At 40.5% G+C, this 20334-nt stretch overlaps 1 protein-coding gene across 2 annotated transcripts in view; it reads left to right on the plus strand.

Moving 5' to 3' along the window:
• The first annotated feature begins 13855 nt into the window (after nucleotides 1–13855).
• The window catches only part of PELI1 (pellino E3 ubiquitin protein ligase 1), a 96224-nt gene continuing 89745 nt past the window's right edge, over nucleotides 13856–20334 (plus strand). Inside the window, exon 1 of one of the 2 annotated variants that reach the window (XM_059943208.1) lies at nucleotides 13856–13936. The gene's annotated coding sequence lies outside the window, so the exon portion shown is untranslated. The remainder of the gene's footprint in view (nucleotides 13937–20334) is intronic. The other variant, XM_059943206.1, reaches the window with a different exon arrangement.

The following is a 20334-nucleotide window of genomic DNA, read 5'->3' on the forward strand; positions in this document are numbered from 1 at the left end:
GCTGTTATCAAAAAGACAGGAAGCAGTAAGTGTTGGTGAGGTTGTGGTAAAACGGGAGCCCTCGTGCATTTCTGGTGAAAATGTAAACTGGTGCAGCCACTATGCAAAACAGTATGGAGGTTCCTCAAAAACCTAAAAATAGAACTACATAACATCCAGCAATTTCACTTCTGGGTATTTACCTGAAGAAAATGAATTCAAAAAGAACTCATGCCCTTATGTTCACTGAAGCACTGTTTACAATAGCCAAGATATGGAAGCAATGTACGTGTCCATCAATAGATGGATAGATAAAAAAAGATGTGAGATATATATATATACACATATGAAATCTAAAAAACAAAACAAACAAGAAAATTAAAACAGAAACAGACTTATAGATACAGAGAACAAACTGGTGGTTGCCAGAGGGGAGGAGAGTGGGGGAACAGACAAAATAGGTGAAGGGGATTAAGAGGTACAAACTTATCTATATAGTAAGTCACAAGGATGTAATGTACACATAGGGAATATAGTCAATAATACTGTAACAACTTTGCATGGTGACAGGTGGTAACTGGACTTATTTTGGTGATCATTTCATAATATATAAAAATATTGAATTATGTTGTACACCTGAAACGAATATAATATCTCAATATAAATAAATAAAAAATAACACATAAATAAGGTTTACTCCCCTCTCCCACAACAAAGCCATAACTAGTAATCAGACAGACCAGTATTTGAGTCCCAGTCTCTCAGATTACTTACTAGGCGGCTTTGGGTCAATCATTAACCTGCCGGGGCCTTGGTTTCCTCACTGGTAAAATAAATGAGAATCATTTTGTCTACCTTCATGGGTGAGGATCAAGTCAGTTAAGGCAGGTAAATCACTTGGCAACTAGTAAACTCTCAACAGTTGGTAGCTATCAGAGTTCACTATTTGGATGAAGAGGATATGGTCAGGAGCCCTCCTAGGCAGACCCTGGAGAGGAGATGCTGCAGCAAAGTGTGCAGTGGGAAAGGAGTGTCCAAGCCGACCCTTGGGAACTCCCAGGATCTGCCATATCAGTCCTGGTACTGCCCCCAAAACCCTCACCTGCACTCATAACTCCTCTGGTGGAACTGAAAGTATATGGAGAACTTCGCAAATGTCAACTGTGGCTAATAATCTATCCCACTGAGAAACTCATACAAGAAAACACACACATACCCGTGCACACAGAGACAGTAATCTAGCTTCAGAGCAATCAAGAATGTTATTTTCCCTGGGCCAGAGCAGGGTCAGAGATATTCTGGGACCTGTCCTCAGGGGAATTATTTCTAAGAACCTTGATAAAATGTACAAAGCTAGGGCAGAAAATAGCAAGGTGAAAAGCAGTGGTTAGGTAAAGGGTTCTCTAAGAGAAACAACTAAATAATTGGTTCAGTTGGAGCTTCTTTTATATATTGATTCCTACTCCCAGGTCAGCAGCATCACTTTCCAGGTGACGTGAAGATGGTGAATATGCAGCAAAAGGGCCTGGCAGGTGTACAGAGCTAAGCTAACAACTGTCAATACTGCCCGTAAAATATTTTCACTCCTGGTTTTGGGGGGCTGCTTCTACACAGGATCCTTTCTACTACTCTGCTGGTAATAGCACCTCAAAGATCTATGAAACAAATCTCAAACTGACAAATTTATAGCTGAATGAATGTAGGCTTTGGGATTCCACAGAATTGGAGCTCTCCTAATACCAGCCAGGAAAATGTGGCTAAATTACCTAACGTCTCAGAGCCTTGGTTTGCTCATCTGTTAAATGGGCCTTAATAAAGCCTACTTCTCTGGGTTGTTGCCAGGATCAAATGAGAAATGTATGCAAAACTCCCAGCACCATGCATGACACACAGAAAGCACTCAAGAAGTGGTAGAGTATTACCATTAAGTAAAAGGAGTAATGATTCTTTAATGCTTTCTTTTAACATAAGAGTTTCCATCCATCCCCAATAAAGGAAAGCTATTCTAATAAACCAGTCATTCATGTGATTTGTGATTTCACTGTCCAACCCAAGTTCCTGTGGAATGTTAGTGTAATCCAGTTGAACCCTCAGCAAGGTCCCTGGGCCTGATCTTCAAATCCAGTATCACTATGGCAAAGAACCGGAAGAGGGGAGAAGAGTAACATTGTATCAAACATGCCCTCTTTCCTTTTTCCTAAAGCCTGTTTGTCCCCTTCTCCCGATAGCTCTTCAGTTCCCAGAGAGCAGAGACTCCTGGGAAACAGGAAGCAGCAAAGGCCTGTGAGAAAATCCCCAGATGAAGATCAGCAATAAATCTCTCCCAGCAACAGGTTGGTCAGAAGAGGGAAATTCCCCACCAGCCCTCAAAAACAACCCCTCAAGAAAGCTTAGAGGAGGTTAATTTGGGAAATCCCCTCAGAGGCAACAGAACAGAAACGGAAATCTATCTGCTTCTTAAGAGACGTCTGAAAGGAGTAAGCCAATTAGTGGCTGCCCGGGGAGCGCTGTGTGTTAAGCCGCGCTGCTGCTGCTACCCCGCTTCCACCTTTTCATCCTGATCCTGAGCGCAACCCTAAAGGGACGCAGTTGTCAGAGCCACTTGACACCCACTCTTCCCAGAGTCCCGTCCGTCCCGTTAGGCCCCCCTGTAAACTCTCTCCATACGCATGGTAGAATATCCAGACACCGTTGTCATTCTGAGTTTCCTTTAGAGCCAGGAAGCAACAAACCCTCGGGTTTTACTGAGTTCTAATTTGAATGTGACCTTGGGGTCACGTTTCTTAGCTGCTGCTAAGCTCTAGGGCCGGGGAGGAATCCTTCCCACAAAGAAGAAAAACAGAATCACAGAAACCTTGTCCCTTTGAAGGGCTTAGAATGGAATGTCCGCTGATGAGTGGGAGCAGAGAAAGTATATAAATACTGTCGGAAAGGGGCCTGGGGGCGGCGAGGGGGCGGGGGACGGGGACTGTCGGCTTATGGCTCACTGATCTCTACGTGCACTTGAGGCTCACGTCAACCAGCTCACCAGGAAGCATGCCCCTTCCCGCAGGACTTCCACTGGGTGTGTGTTTTTTCTTTTAATTTTTATTTTATACTGGAGTATAGCTGTTAATCAACTATACGCCATTGGGTGTGTTTTTTTTTTTTTTGATCTGTGATTTTTTTTAATTTATTATTTATTTTTGGTTGCATTGGGTCTTTGTTGCTGTGCTCTAGTTGCGGCGAGCGGGGTCTACTCTTCGTTGCAGTGCGCGGGCTTCTCATTGCGGTGGCTTCTCTTGTTACAGAGCACGGGCTCTAGGTGCGTGGGCTTTAGTAGTTGTGGCTCGCGGGCTCTAGAGCGCAGGCTTAGTAGTTGTGGCGCACGGGCTTAGTTGCTCCGCGGCATGTGGGATCTTCCCGGACGGGGGCTCAAACCCGTGTCCCCTGCATTGTCAGGCGGATTCTTAACCACTGCGCCACCAGGGAAGCCCCTTGATCTGTGATTTTAAGTGACTGTTTCAGGAAGATGACAAAAATGAGATTTTAGTAGAAGAGAGGGGAAAGTAGACTTCATGACAGCTAAAACTTTCTTTACTGTATACTTACTCAAAATAGATATCAAATTTTGGAAAAGAGAAGTTTTTAAAGGAGTGAGTACTCTGTTTAAAATCCTATAAAATATTATGCTCTGCTAGAGTATGTGCCCTTTTATGTAGTCAGGACACACCATTGTATGATTCACAATTACAGGTTCCACTTTAAAATACTTTTTGACTCCCAGAAAACTACCCTGCCAAAAATCACTTTCCTGGTACTTTCAAACAAACATGGTTCTTATTCACTTCAATTCATGTGGCTTTGTTAAGATTCTTTTTCCAGAAATTGTAAAGATTCTTAGCCACCTACTTCTCTCCATGCTTGGAATAAGCCAGAAAACTCCTTTTTGGGTTTGCATGTTTTGAAGCAATTAGCCTAGTCTTTAAATTCATTCTGTACACACAAATAATAATTACAGTAGTTATATTTAAATGATTATCCTACACTTGCAAATTCTAGATAGTCAGTCAACATACCCTCAAGAGGTATTATTCCATTTTTTTCATTTGGGAGCCTAGGAGGTATTTAATTCTCACTTCCTAGCAAGGCCAAAGAATATTTCTGATTTCAGGGTAAACTTTTCATCTGTTCTCAGTGCTACTGTAGTTACGAATGTGAAATCAATTAAATGACGCACGTCAGCAAAAAACAGCTATTTAATGCAGGCACAGATGAAACAGATTCCAACGTGGGTCTGAGAGTAATAAATAAACTAATAAAAAAGGAAACCAGGGAGCAACTTTGATGGAAGTAAGCTGTTTGCCTTTGCCCTGGAAAGTTTATAGTGTTTTAAACAATTGTAAACATGTCAGTATACATGGATACTGTTTCCATAGCAGCATAGCCACAGTTAAGAGTTTCTCCAAACATACCCAAAAGGAAACTAAAAATAGCTTGTCTTCAATATCAAAATACGTACATATACATATTCAGACAACAGTACACAAAGTAATGTGTAATTAGAAGTTCTGCAGACACCAACCTTTCACAAAAGCACATCGCAGGTGACTTTAAAAACTAAAGAGTTCAGTACGTATAAGAAAGGGATAGAGACCAAAGAGTCCAAGAGAGGGAAAGACGCCACCTTGAACTCTGAGATCAGAGGCTCGTGACCCCAAATGCCTCCAACCGTTGCTTTTTCTGCTCCACCTGACACTTCCCTGGCCCCCAAGGGCCCCTGTGTCCTATTTACCTTTGGCTCCTATAAAACTGGGGTTGAGTGTATGATACATATTATTATCTCCATTTATTGCAGTATTCTCTCATCTTCTTAAGTTTTCTAGCCAATATATTTCATCCTGTCAATAAAGATTGAACAGTAGTTGCATTTTAAAGAATAATGTAAGACCAAATGCCACACTTTCCCAATGAACTTACTTCAACTGACATACAGAGACAGGAATAGTGATTCCAAAATGAAGACACTGTGTCAGTATACTCTTTGCAGCTTTGCTGTTTGTACTTCTTATTTACAGTATATCCAAGAATTACAAGTATTTTAAAAACATCATCTAGTGGGAAATATTATTGCTAGGGTATATGCAATTTGTCATCTAAGCTGGGACACTTTTGAGAGTGAAAGAGAGTATTGTTTATAATTACATTGGGGAAACAGGTGTAAACCAAGACTGCCTCAGGCAGGCCCAGACAAATGGTCACACAATATTACACCCAAGAGTATAAGCATCTTGAGGGCAGGGATGAGGTTTATTTATTTTTGTACTTCAGCACCTATTGCAGTGCTTTATACCTAGAAAGAACTCAATAAATGCTTGTTAAGTGAATGACTTTCATCATTGGATTATATTCTGTAAAACTTAAAAAAATTTTTTTGTACGTAATACTAAGCTGGGCATATTTCTTTTTTTTAGTCCACAGTCTATGTGTTAGGGTTAAATAAAATCCAACATAGCTCTGCAGGTGAATCTTTCTTCTCCATCATCCAGTCTTCTCCTTGAAAGTAAAGAGGATAAAACTGGAAAAGTAAAATATACCTATGAGTCATAAAAAATAATTCTATCAGTGTGGGATGATTTATGAAAGCACTGAAGGAGGTTTAGAGTATGGATTCAGATAAGAAGCAATTTCATACTCTACAATGGTTATTATCCTGGTTTCATTTTCTCTGCCAGGAACGTTGGCCACTAGGGAGAAATACAGAACAAGTATCAAATGAGTACACTCCAACTAGGAAGGATGCTGTTTGTCTTTCATGATGAGGAGTTGGGAAGAGTACTAGCCATTGGTGAATTCCCAGGAGTAATGGTAAGAGCCTCTTCACCTTCTGCCAGGATCTCCCAGGATCACAGGGAATGTCTTACACAAGTCACTTTCCATTTGATGGACCCCCAGTTCTTGGTTTATAAGCTGCATGAAAGGATTGCTGTGGAAAATAATCATAATATTCAAGAGAAGCACTTAGTCTTCCTATGAAAAGCACTGTAAGTCTCCCTACCCCTCCATGGAAAGGCAGCAGAGTTTGGGAGGCGATAGTGCCTATCTTCGGGACCTCAGGATCTCAGACTCTGCAGTCTTACTGTTTGTTTGTGTTTGTGTTAGGATGTTGCCTAAACTTTTTGGGCTCCGGTTTCTTCATCTTTCAAAGAAGGAAAATAATAATTGTACCTTCTTAAAGGGTTGTTTGTGAGGGTTAAACAATATTCATGTAAAACACCTAGAACATAAATGTCAGCTATTGTTTCTATCCAGCTCTATGTTTCTTTGGCCATATGGCAAGAGTTCTACTGGAAAAAAAATTTAATTAAAGGCACAAATTATGCTTTTATGTTTCTAATCCAAAGAAACCCAAATGGGTGTACCTAATGCCAGAAGGAATCTTCGAGGCCTAGGCCACTTATAGACTCGATCCACATCCTATTCTCATCTCTCTCCCCAGAATTTGCTTGTTAACTTAACACCAAGGGGACTTTGTATTTTATTATTATTATTAATTAAATTCCATCAAACCCAAGCTAGTCTGTGTGCTGGACCATGACCAACCACTCCATTTCAGGGAAAGCTGAAAGCCTGCACCTAAAGAATGATATTTCTTCTTTAGTATCTAATTTAGAAGCTAGAAAAACTGCAGAGAAGTGAGCTTCTTTACAGAATTATGTAAGGCTTTATATTTAATGAATTTCTGGTGCCGGAGAGGAGGGGGGTGAGAAATGGGCTCTTTATATTAATCAAACCATGTTGTTATCTATGGAGAGTATGCCAGTTGGTTAAATAGAGCCAAATTCTGTTCTGTCAGATAATTATGGAATTTGACATTCATAGAGGTTCTTTTTTAATTCTGGGAATAAGAAATCTACAAACTCATTAAATTATGAAATGTTTCAACCCTATTATCCTAATACAATTACCCCATGGACTATACTGCCTCAGGAAGTCTTTGGGACAACTTCTGATGTTTAGAAAGACTCAACAATAGGAATTCGATTCATATAAAAACCACCACAGTGGGGTTTAAGAAATGAAATGAACATAAATCCATCTGATTTATAGTTACAGTTAATGATTCTAAGGAAAGATACTGGTACTCACACTCAGCACAGAGTCTTTTATCCAACAAATCTATACTGGTATTCAAAGTGCAGAAGGGCAGGGAATTCCCTGGCAGTGCAGTGGTTAGGTCTCTGCGCTTTCACTGCCGGGGCCGGGTTTGATCCCTGGTCAGGGATCTAAGATCCCGCAAGCTGAGCGGCACAGCCAAAAAAAAAAATTCTAAGTGAAGAAGGGCAGAGGAAACAGAATCCAAACCTGCTTAAGAATATTTGGGGGCAGGAGAATTGGCCACAATATCTGTCTGTTTCTTTTGAGTAGTAATAGCAACAATTCATCTATCTAGCAGTGTTACCATGTATTGCTTCCTTAGCCACATTAAGGGAAATCTAATTATTTCCCACAAAATAGGAGTTTCTAATGAAAATTTTATTTTTCAATGCATTTAGTAAACTATGAAGGTCTAAATAGCACCTAGATTTTCTTAGAGTCTTTAGAAACCCTGACTTCTTCATATCCTACCTGAAATGTTCACATGCTAATGGATGGAACCAGCATAGTGGAGTGGAAGTTGCCAGGGCTGGGAGTTGGAGAAATAGAACTCCCGTCACAGTTCTGTGACTTGTTAGCTATGAACTTGGGCAAGTCATTTGGCAGTGAAATATTGTTGGAGAACAGGAAATTAACATAATCTCAAAATGTTACCCCACAGAGTATTTCTTAATACTCTTTAGGAAGAAGGGTGCCTGCACAATGGAGAAATCTGTCAGACACCAGCTTAACCTAGTGATCAAACTTAACATCTCCAATAATGGGCAAACTGACATTATGTGACCCCATTCCAAGCCCGTAGCAGACATCATTAATGGTTCTCAGCACGGTTTCCCATGAAGCCAGGGCACAGACTCAGAATCTCTCTCAAGACCATTGGCATCATCCTGCAGAAGGTGTTCGAGAACCTAAACAGGGTGCTGATGCTGTCCTGCAAGTACTGGACATAGCATGAAGTGCTACTACCTCTGTAGTATTGGGGACCTCCAGGACGTCTCCCAGGTGGCTCTGAGAGCCTCAGTAGATGGAGGATTAAAGATCCTGGGGCCTTGCAAACGGGACAGTCGAGATGTCAGACAGCTCTGCCATCTGGGGAGAAAATTGTGTGTATGTTTGTTTAATCCAAAAGAAAAAAAGAAGGACTGTTATCAGTTGGTCAGGGCTGCCAAGTGAGATACAACTTATTTGCTATCAGATTATTTATGGTAACTGAGGTATCACATTTGAAGCCACTTCGTTGATTAGGGTCACACTTTCATATCCTACAGAAAGAAAATTTGCTGTGGGGAAAGTGGGCTCTGCCCCCACTCAGGCTTCAAAATTGTTCTCCAAAATTAAAATGTATTCATCTGAATACTCCCAGTGGTGGCAAGTAGACATCTTTAGAGGCTGAATTTGTACTTAAATGTCACCTTTCCCATCTAACAAACTGTTTTCTTCATGTTATTTCTCTAGCTCAGCCCCTTATCTGTTTCCTTTATACCACTTATCCCAACTGGCAAGTATTTTTAAAATTTGTTTGTTAGCATGTTGCTGTGGGGATGGATTTGGTCTGTCTTTCCTATTATAACGTCAGCTCCAACAGAGCAGGGACTATTTCTGTCTTGTGCATTGCTGAATCCTCAACTTTTAACATATAGCCTGGCACACAGGACACTGAATGGATATTTATTGATTAAATGAATCAGTGGGTAAATGAATAGATTTGTTTTTTAAAAAAATATCCCAAGTTATTTAGAGTTAAATCTATGGGGAAGCAAAACAAATAATCAACCTTCCATGTCATGGCTAAAAATTGAGGTGACATGCTAAGTATTTAGTCCTAAGTGGTTCACAAACCCTAACCCTGGCTCTAAAGGCAACACTAAAACAAAAAATTCCAAAATGCTTTGAAGAGTGCTTTGCTAGGATAAGTATGTGTCTTCCAATATGACTCTTAGAAGGATAAAAAGTAATTTGAATGTATAAGTTGTGTCATTTTTTTTTAACATCTTTATTGGAGTATAATTGCTTTACAATGGTGTGTTAGTTTCTGCTTTATAACAAAGTGAATCAGCTGTACATATATCCCCATATACCCTCCCTCTTCAGCCTCCCTCCCACCCTCCCTTTCCCACCCCTCTAGGTGGTCACAAAGCACCGAGCTGATCTGCCTCTGCTATGCGGCTGCTTCCCACTAGCTAGTTGTGTCATTTTTTAAAACAAGTTTTATTCATTGCCTCGGAGTCCTACATACCTTGAATATCTTACATAACACATGGAGAGGAATGTTCTCTCTATAACCCTTGCTTTAGAGAACTCTCTGGTTGTCAGCTGAAGCTCATGAACAAAGTGTTCTTTCAGTGCTGAGCAAGACCACAGCTGAATAGCAGATCAGATTAACCAACGCCACCGTAGCTGTAATGACATCCTTAGAAACTTGAGAGTCCTCCCTGAAAGAACAAAGATCAATATTTAGTTTCTTATATGCCTTGTGGGCATTCCATCACTTTTATGGCCTCCTGTTCTGCCAGTTCCCTCATCTCGAACTTGACTTTGCTCTTCTGGGAAAATAGACTAGAAATAATAGTAATACAAATGTGAAAGCACTTTCAACAAAATATAAAGTTTGAATCACAATACTTGTGCCTTGTTAACACCAAGATTTGACTTCTTTAAAAAATAAATCTTTTCCTGCTGTATTTTCAAACCAATGTATTTTTTGGTATGAACCACATAGACTTTACTCTTTACTAACTACGTTTCAGGTGAAAGGAAGAAGCAAAAGTTACATACTTATTTTATATTCCTTTAATACACTGAAGCCTGTAATACTAAGCAATGCACAGTCTAACTCTTGGTGTCAACTATTCCCAGATATAGATTTTACACACTGTTGCCAAGGCTTCAACTCACACGATACGCCAACCTCCCAATTTTCACACATTTATTTTAATTTTTTAATAAAACAAAGAAGAAATTAAGACTAGTTTTGGAATAATAAGACTAGTTTTGCCCACCAAAATATTTTGGAATTGGAGCTGATGGTGTAATTTGGGAGTGTTGCTGGTGGGGGTGATGTGATATAATACTCTGCGCAGTGAGGAGCTAAGCCCAGTCCTACTCACCATCCACCTTTTCTGATTACAGTACATCCATTAACATGGCCAAGAGGCTACCAAGGTAAGAAATAGCAAAAGACAAAGTAAGAATGGATGTTATCTGCCAAACAGAATATGTTAATGAATGACCAATATGACTTGAGCGAGACCACAGCCAGAGGATGGTGTGAGAGAGCAAACCAGATTTTTAAAAGAGTGGGGTAGCACATAGTACTGAGTAGGACAAACTTCCCATCCCGTGTTCCTATGATGAATGCAGTGAAGAGCGTGGAGAATGGCAGATTTAATGGTTGCGAGCTACTGCCTCTGCAACTTAGACATCACTAAGGACCTTTATTCTCTAGTTTATGAATAATCGTTTTTATGTCTTTACTTTTTTTCCATAAACTTATTGTTTGTGGACATAAAGTCCATGGTCATAATAATGAGATAAACACACACACACACACACACACACACACACACACACACAAAATACCTGACAGATTTTTTTTCAACCTACTGGAGCATGATTTCATGTTTTTCTTACGACAAAATTCACTTTTATTTTTTTTAATTACTTCTTCTCAGGAGCCTAACCATCATGCTGAGCAAGAGAGATAAGAGTGCCCTGCTGGAGGCACCCGGGGATTAGCTAGTTGGAGCCTCTGGGCATTTGTATCACTTTGGCTCCATCACAAGCTTTCCTTTCTTCCCCTTCCCACATCCCATCCCACACACCCACCCAACATGCCTATCTCCAAGGGCCCTGGAGCTCCTAAATGACCCTACCCCTTTCTTCCAGTGCTTCCAAAAGAGTCCAGCCATGTAAAGGGTACAGCCTCAGACAAAAACGAGAAGTGGAAATGTTTCTTCGTTTCTACTCTGTCTGCATCCTCCTGGTATCCCTCTCCTGTGGCATTCCATCAGGGAGGAGGGGGCAGGCAGAGGCAGGTGGTTCTGGGGTTGCAGGAACATAGGAATCTTTGTGGGATCATCTCTTTCTTTGGGCCTCAATCCACCTCCCAGCAACAGTTCCATTACGGAAGGAGGAGGATGAATTTTGGGTGATCTCGTAACCATTTCAGCCACACAAAATTTCAAACTCCCTAGACCCACTGAAACTGAAATTGGAATGGCCTCAAAATATTCAGGATCTCATGGCTTGGTTTTATTTTTGTTGTTGTTGTTGATATAGATTCTACTGATTCAAATAACAAGGCATCAGCTACTCAGACGATTGCTGTGTTCCTTGTCTGATAGTCTACCCCATCTATCATGTTCCAAAGACCAAGTATGTAATTTTATTTATTGATAGTTCAGAAGAAAAACATTAGTAATGATTTTCACAGGTTGCCTATTAATTTTCCCTTTCCACTTTGGGGTTATGCAACCACTAACACAGTTGTGTTTGCCTCCAAACCCCTGAATTTGCACATGCAGTCATTTAGTTGCTTAACTACTCAAGTGGATAGAACAACAGTCATTTACAAGCACAGATTTGTGAGTAGGAAGAGGGGCCTCACTGAAATTAGGGATGCAAATATATAGATTAAAATTGAAAATTGGCCTCAATGATCACAAATAGCTAGGTAGAAGTATGTAGTTGCTTCTGCAGTCAACTAATAACCTCTTTAGCACCGAATCCCCTAACTGACTGCCACCAACTCCCTAGCACAGGCCTCTACTTCAGCCATCTCTAACCTTCTGATAGTGGCCCAGATGCACGGGATATGGCCAGGAGCCCATTTGCAGCCTTAGCCCAGGGCTCCCAGAGAGTCATAGTCTGTCTTGCACCTTAGTGGTTTGTATGCAGTTCTTCTCTCCCCTTCTAGATAATAGATTCCTTGAAAGCAGGATCCATGTCATGCTTTTCTTTCTATTTCCCATAACACTTCCCTGACACATAATCATTGCTTAATATTTACTTGTTGATTTGAATTAGGTCAAGTCACAGATGAATCTGGCCCCAAACCTGCAACTGAGGCCACGTTCAGATGGTGCTTTCACTAATTAAGCTGCTGGACGCCCACGCTGGATTTGCTAGGTCGGGTGCCTCCAGACTACTAATCCCCTCTCTGTATACCCTCCACTTCTGTCTTCCTTTTCACCAAAGATGCTGATGTCATTGGATCTTGCTTCTACAGCGTCACATACTAGAAGAGGAACTCGAGAAGGAAAGGGAAATCTTTGTCCAGACCTCTCCCTTAACTTCCTTGTTTCCTTTCTTGGTTTCCATGTTGGTCGTGTGGCAACCATAGGAAAATGTTTTGGAGCTCACTGTGAGGTTCCTGAAATGTGGGGAAGTTCTTATAAACCTATAGGCCTTCTCTATAGTCTCTCCTTAACCTCATATTCAGAAGCCAAAAAGGTCACTTTGTTTCCTTCAGTTCTTCAGAAAACTAGAGCCTAAACCCAGACAGACCTATAAGATTTCTCGACTGTGAGACTTTACAGATCCCAGTAGTATCTGGGAGAAAAACAGAATCTTGAACTTACAGCAAAGGAAGAGGAAGGAACAGCCAGGGCACCCATCTGGATCTCACATCTCAGTACAGAATAAGCAGGCTCAAGTAGGGTACCTCTAATGTCTTCTCCAGGACAGGAAGTAGGAGTCACTAATATGGCACACAGTGGCCATCATAATGGAGCCACCATCACCAGTTGGCAGAGATGGGGTTTTCAACCCAAGCTTCTGTGTACTAGAACAATCACATTTAGCTTCAGTTTCACATTACCCACTAATGTTTCTAATTCCCTCTAGTTATTTCTGTCTTTTCATTTAAAACATCAAGAGTCATGCATTAGAGGGGTTGTGAGGAAGTAAGACTCCTTCACATCAGCTCCCAGCAGGGGCCACCCAGAGGGAGCAGCTAGAGGCCAGGGATCCCACTGGTTACTTACAGTGGTGAAGGGAAGGGCCCTAGGAGGAGATAAAGGCTTAGGGGTAAGGTGGGGGGAGGGGAGGGTGTTATGGGGACCATTAAGTAGCTGGCAGGAGGCCAGTTCCCTTTGTGGTTGTCAAAGTGTGGTCCCAAGAACAGCAGCACCAGCATCACTGGGAACTTGTTAGAAAGGCAAATTCTCAGGTCCTACTCCAGATCCAGTGAATCAGAAACTCTGGGGCTGGGGCCCAGCCATCTGTTTTAACAAGCCCTTGAGGTGAGTCTGAAACTAGTCAAGTTTGAGAGCTCCTAGATGTAGAAAAACTTATGGTTACCAAGGGGGAAAGACAGGGGGAGGGATAAATTGGGAGACTAGGACTGACTCATACACACTACTATATATAAAATAGATAACTAATAAGAACCTACTGTATAACACAGGGAACTTGACTCAGTACTCTGTAATGACCTATATGGGAAAAGAATCTAAAAAAGAGTGGATATATGTATAACTGATTTACTTTGCTGTACAGCAGAAACTGACACAACATTGTAAATCAGCTATACTCCAAGAAAAATTAGTTTTAAAAAAAGTTTGAGAGCCACTGAACTAGAGGCAGGTGACCCAAGGGAGTGAGAAGCCACCCTTTGGGTGATACAAGAAAGTAGAAAGTGGAGGCTCAGTAAATGAAAATTTTCCACGCTCTAGTTTTTAGTCATCTTTAAAATTTTTCTTTTAGATCTTAGTAATATAAACATTGCTCATTTTCACAGGGGAGGAAAACAACTCTGCAGTCGAATTTGCTGAGCACAAAGTGAAGGGAAGTCTGCACCAAGCTGGCTAATAAAGGCCATGTAAGTAATCAAGGCAGGCAAGTCAAGGGCAGTAAATCTCAGACTTGTCTTGGCTGGTTCTGCTATCTTCACTGACCACCTAAACCGAGCAATCAGCAATAACTTTTTTATTTTTTGCTGTGTAGACATTGATGAAATGTTCATAAAGTATTCTTAATTTATACCAGAAAGATTAAGTTATTTACTCAAGGCCATATGTAGGGAAACTAAGTTACCTACCTATTCAGGATTACACTGTCACAAATGGGCAAGATCCAGACTTCAAGGTTCTGACACTAAACTTGAAAGTATCAAGTTCAACTTTTCTTTCTCTTTTAATTCTTTCCTTCCTAATGAATTATGGCAATTTAACTTATAACTTTAATTTTTTCTGCTTATGGAGCTTTCACAATATTTGTCCTGAAAACACATTACCTTTTTATTAATAAGAAGAAAACTAAGGTTGAACGCAAACAATTTTGTAACAACCCACTTCAGTTAACCCATTTTGCTCCTTAGGCCACTGCCAATTGTATGAACTTGCAAAACCCTAGATTAAAACTGAGTTTCCCTATGATGCTTTCCTCAGAGTTAATTTCCGTCAGGGACCTATTAATCATAGACTAATTATAGAAGCCACTATACAATAATGACTTTCCAATAACTCCACTACTAGGTTACACTAGTGTAACTCCAGTGAAAATACACCAAGAATTTTCTCCTGACCAGAACTAGCCAAGTCTCTATGAAAATTTGTTTGCTGTAATTTTTTTAAAAATTTAATTGAATTATAATTGATTTACAATATTATATTAGTTTCAGGTGTACAACATAGTGGTTCGACATTTTTATAAATTATACTCCATATAAAGTTATTGTAAAATATTTGCTGTATTCCCTGTGCTGTACATTATATCCTTAATCTTATTTATTTTATACCTAGTAGCTTGTACCTCTTAATCCCCATCACCTATCTTGCCCATCCCTCTCCCCACTGTTTGCTGTGGTTTATGTTTTGTATATAATAATTATGCCTCCATGTTATTCTTGTTTTACATCTAAAATGACCTTGTATCAAGTGTTTTGACTCCCTTGGTAAGGTAGGTAGTAAAGATTAACCTAAAAGTTTGTTGATTCCCCCTCACCTCAGGATTTAAATAATAAAATTAAAAAAAATTTTTTTTACATTTTTGTCCCACTTCTCCTACTGGGCCAGCTAGCATAGCACATTTACAATAATTTCTCCCCTGTGTTTGTCAAAAGCACATTCTGGTCTAGATCAGAATTTCAAGTCCTATGAATTCTTGACCATGTAGTTATCTGGAAGCTCATAGCTTCTTTCTTCTTCTCGTGGGCTTTTTTATCAGATTCCACTGTAAATTGGTACAGAGGTCTGCCTTAAGCCAGCACACTCTCTCCCAAAGCCTAGATACAGGCTGACCCAAGACCTAATGAAAATGTATTCCTGCAGAAGAAAGGAACTGCTCTCAAGATGTGCACTCTTTTCAGGCTTTGCAACCAAATGTTTTGCGAAGTTCTTTAATTGCCTTTTTTTTTGAACAAGTGAGAGAGTGAGCCACTAAGTCTCCTATTATATTACCAAGTGAGGACAGATGTAAGGAAAGCCTTTTTTTTTTTCATTCTTCTTGTTAGTTGTAACACTAAATTAGCCAAATAATTCACACCTAGTGGCAGGTGTAATCCTTCTTAAGAACATTTCTTAAGGATCTCCAACCTTTCCCAGCACAGGGTTAGGTGAGTTTACTCAAACTGTGAAGTGATACCGAGTGGAAACTCTGTGTTTCAAAATAACCCTGTCTTGGTACAAACTGTAGATAAACTAATCAAACCAAATCATAAAAGCAAGCAAGCCTGAGCTACAGATAATAAGAGCTAATGTTTACTGAGCATTTTGAGGGGGGGCGGGGTGCAGGTGCAAACCAAAATGTTTTCCATGTATTCATTTGGACTTCTTAACAACCTGATGACATTTTACAAATGAGGACAATGAGACCCAGGAAAGTTAACTTGCCCAAGGTCACACTGCTGGTGAGTGGCCAGGCCAGTTAACAAGACCTCTAACACATGGCTTGCAAAGATCTCCCCTCCCTCTTTTATTCCACTGCCTCCCACTCGCCCTCCATCCCACTCCTCACTCCTTGCATTCTATTCTGTGGGGTTAGCCTGGAACTCTGGTTGCCTTCAAACTCCTTTGTTTCCCCAAACCCTATTTTCCCCATAGCCACATCCCTGCCCCTGGCTGGAGTCATGCAGAAAGCCTGAACATCTGACACGCATTGGTCACGCCTCCTCCCTTTGGGGACTAATTTCACGCTGAGCTTAGTAATGTGTGCAAGAGCATTATCTCCTTCTACAAGCAGCAGCCCCTAGGGTAGAAGTGTATTCTCTGCCCATGGCTAAACTGGGGGAGAGCAAAACTTAGGGAAACTGAGGCACCCTAACATACAGGAGCAACTTAATTCCTCAAGTGGTTACATTAATGATGAGACAAGGACAAGATGAATATATTTAGACTTGTGTTTCAATCTGGTGGTTCTTCTATCATGCTGCCCACCCTCTTAAGCCTTTCTCCCCGTGAGGACCTCTTAGTGGCGAGTTGCCCAACCCACACACAAGCCAAAGCAGACTGGCAGAACCCTACCAGGGCACCAAGCACCATTTCTAATAAAGACAGGTGGCTACTGCTCCTTTGTCTTTCCCCTTATCTGAGTGGATCGGAAGTCCAGGTACCCCATAGGATACAGGGTGTCTGACCTTGATGACCCTGCAGTATTAATTTATTATCATTAACTTCCAAAGGCTGCAGGATAAAAAAGAAAGAGCCTGTCCACGAATAGCAAACATGCTATCCTCCTCTGCTCCCCACCCCACCAAATACTTGTGTCAAAAGCAACTGGAGGCAGCAATTGTTCTGTTCAACATTTGTCCAGCTGAGACCATCTTGGGGTCTGCTTTATCTCTGCCAGCTTCCAAATCCATGGGGAGTTTTAGGGTGCAACAATACTAGGGCAGGTTTATCTTTGCCACATATGACTTGAACCATATCGAGGTTGTTATCCCAAACTTATTTGAGGAGTATTTACTATAACATCTGGGAATTTTAGAGCTCACTTAGGGAAAGCTTTAACTGTAGGAATAAGCACAAAGCCAGGCTCCTGGTATAGCTGAACTGTGACACAAATAATTTTCCTTTATTCCCAAGTCCACACAGATCTATGGCACCTGCCAAGTGCCAGGCCCTGAGCATGCAGAGGTGAGTGCCACAGACAAAAGTTCCCGTCCTCATGAGACTTTACAATGGCTTTTCCTGGGAGATTCTTGGACATCAACTATTTACTTTCAAAAGATTCAGTGGGAATTATTTTAATTTAAGAAGTACTCATGACAGCCGGTTTGGGGGCAACTTTTCCAAACATGCTGTAACAAAATTGGCAGTTTTAGCTAAATCACACCCTGTTCCTCAGACATTTGACTCAGATTTTTCTTTACTACAGTAAATCTGTGTTCAGAACGTGGGGAGTTGTAGGGACCGGCAACTCCAGCTCTATCTTAAAGATGAATTTTCAAGCTGGACTACATTTCCTAGAAGAACAAACCCTTTAAATATTTTTATTCAAAGAGGACAGTGTTGACAACCTCTAATAGTCAACCTGAATATTTCAATGGAAGCCTTTCTAGGCTTTTGTACTGGGATAACCAATGGAACTAATAGACTTAGGAAATGCCAGAACTTCTAATAAGGAGAAGGAGAAAAAGAAAATATATACTCTTAGAGGTTTTCATAAGACTTAATCAGGCACTGGACACTGCCTCAGATTCTGAGTGACTTAATATATTAGGTGTTTTATGACTCATGCTTCATGTTATCCAACAAATATCTATTCCATGTTCATTATATATCATGCACTAAACACTTTACTAGCTTTTTCACTTAAAATCTTCCAAATTTTGTAAATTTTATACATTTTTGATGCTGCTGTTTCTGTTGGTGTCTTACGGAAGTTGTGCCTTCAGGTATATTTTTCTGCAACATCACTAGAATTAGTGTTACAAAAAGTCTCTATATTATACATCCCTTAAATAAATACATTAATTTTCTATAAAATCACTATTCTTATAAGTGTTTAAAATAAAAGTGAATGTGAGGCTTCCCTGGTGGCGCAGTGGTTGAGAATCTGCCTGCCAATGCAGAGGACACGGGTTCGAGCCCTGGTCTGGGAGGATCCCACATGCCGCGGAGCAACTGGGCCCGTGAGCCACAATTACTGAGCCTGCGCGTCTGGAGCCTGTGCTCCGCAACAAGATAGGCCGCGATAGTGAGAGGCCCGCGCACCGCGATGAAGAGTGGCCCCTGCTTGCCACAACTAGAGAAAGCCCTCGCACAGAAACGAAAACCCAACACAGCCATTAATTAATTAATTAATTAATTAAAAAAAAAAAAAGAATCCGCCTGCCAATGCAGGGGACATGGGTTAAAAAAAAAAAAAAAAAAAAGTGAATGTGGTCTTCAAATGTTCATTCTTCCATTATTAACCCTCCCACTTTCAAAAATTCCTAATTATTCAAAGCTGCTTATTTCTCAGGTTCTGTTACAGCAGCAATAAGTGGTTGAAAGAAAAGATATTTTCCTTAAAGTTTTAAGAAAGGCCCTTTTCTATAAAAAGTTTCAAAGAAATTTTAATGAAAGAGAGTCAGGCAGCACAATAATTACACAGAATTCCTCTTTAGCGTCAGAGAGACCCAGGTTTAAATCTCCAAACCCCAGCTCTACCTCTTATTAGTTATGTGACCTTGAGCAAGTTACTTAAGTTTCTAGACCTTGGTTTTCTCATCAACAAAATAGAAATATTAACTGTCCTCAAAGTTACTGTGAAGATTAATTAGAATAATACATGTATCCTGCTTAATCCAGGACCAGCATATAGTAAACTCTTAAGTGGTTGCTAATATTACCAGTGCATAAGGGCACCAACTATATGACAGGCAGTGCTGGAGATTTCATATATGCTATCCCAGTTAATCCTTCACAATCATGTGAAGCAAGAAAAAAAATCCTTCCACTTTTATAGATTAGGAAGGTAAGGGTCGGAGAGGTTAAGTAACTTGCTGAAGGCAGGGCTCTGCGGCCAAGTCTGCCCAACTCCAAAGTCCATTTTCTTTCCCTGTGGAAGAAAATCGTCCTTCCCAAATTTCTTTTGTTATTTCATGCAAAATATGGATCACTGTTTTCAAGTTTGTATTATATTAAATGCACAGCTACAAGAAACCACTTCTATCTACATTATCGTAAATAACAAATACATCTTTCACCATATTTAAGTCCTTTATCATCCAATTCAAGATAAACATATTTTCCCTAAAGATTGTATTGGCGTTTGGAAGAAACTCAAGGTCTCTACTTACGATTTATAAACAGAAGGAGCAAATCTGAGGTGAAGAAATGTCTGTTTCTTTGATTCCCAGTGCTGGATGTGTATCTATTTTGATCCGAATTTGGATTTTAGTCATTGTAGCCCATCTTTGTACATTTCTTCTTTCATTCAATAAGCATTTATTGAATGCTGGATGAATTAGTCCTAAGTCCTGCCTTCAAGGAACTGAGGGTTCACTAGGAAAGATAGGATGTACAAAAAGACCTATAATACCAGGCAAGACGTGATTGGTGCTAGAAGAAATGTAGAAATAAAATGCTAGGGAGTCTCAAGGATCACAGTTTCTTCCTGCTGGGAAGAGAAGAGTCAAAGCCGGCTTTAGGGAAAAAGTGGCCTCCTCTATTAACTGCTCCATCGAAGTGCAAACTATTCATGAATTTGCTTCAAAATAATACAAGTGGTAGGGGTGTAGGGGTGCAGATGGAATAAGACTGGCCATGAGTTGGTCACGTGGAAGCTGAGTGATGGGAATACATGGAGCTTCATCACACTAGTGTGCCTCACTTTCGGATATGTTTGAAATTTTACATTATAAAGAGTTAAAGTATTCCACAAGATTATTTGCTTAGGTTATAACCTACATGCAAAAGGCTACAACATGTATTATATAATGGTTTGGGCCTGGAGGAGTGTGATTGGACAGAAAGGCATTAGTGACCACTAGTGAAATGGGCTGAATTCTCCTCCCCAAACCACTACTCCTCCCATCCTCCCCTCTGCACACAGAAGCCCTCTCAACAAGAATTCTTTCCTGTGAAAAACTGCAGGTTAGAAAGACTGGGTGTAGGGTAATAACAACCTAGGGATCCCCTAGTAGCAATGCCTACCTCTGGGGAGGGAGTGAGCATGTATTCTGATGAAAAGACAGTCGTCGTGGGTTTTATAGAAACTTGAACTCAGCACAGTCTAGTTCAGAGGCTTCAGGGTATCTGCGGACTTGAATTACGGAACAGTGGCCCATCACTT

Source organism: Balaenoptera ricei, chromosome 13 (genome assembly GCF_028023285.1).
Source record: "Balaenoptera ricei isolate mBalRic1 chromosome 13, mBalRic1.hap2, whole genome shotgun sequence".
Lineage (NCBI taxonomy): Eukaryota > Metazoa > Chordata > Mammalia > Artiodactyla > Balaenopteridae > Balaenoptera > Balaenoptera ricei.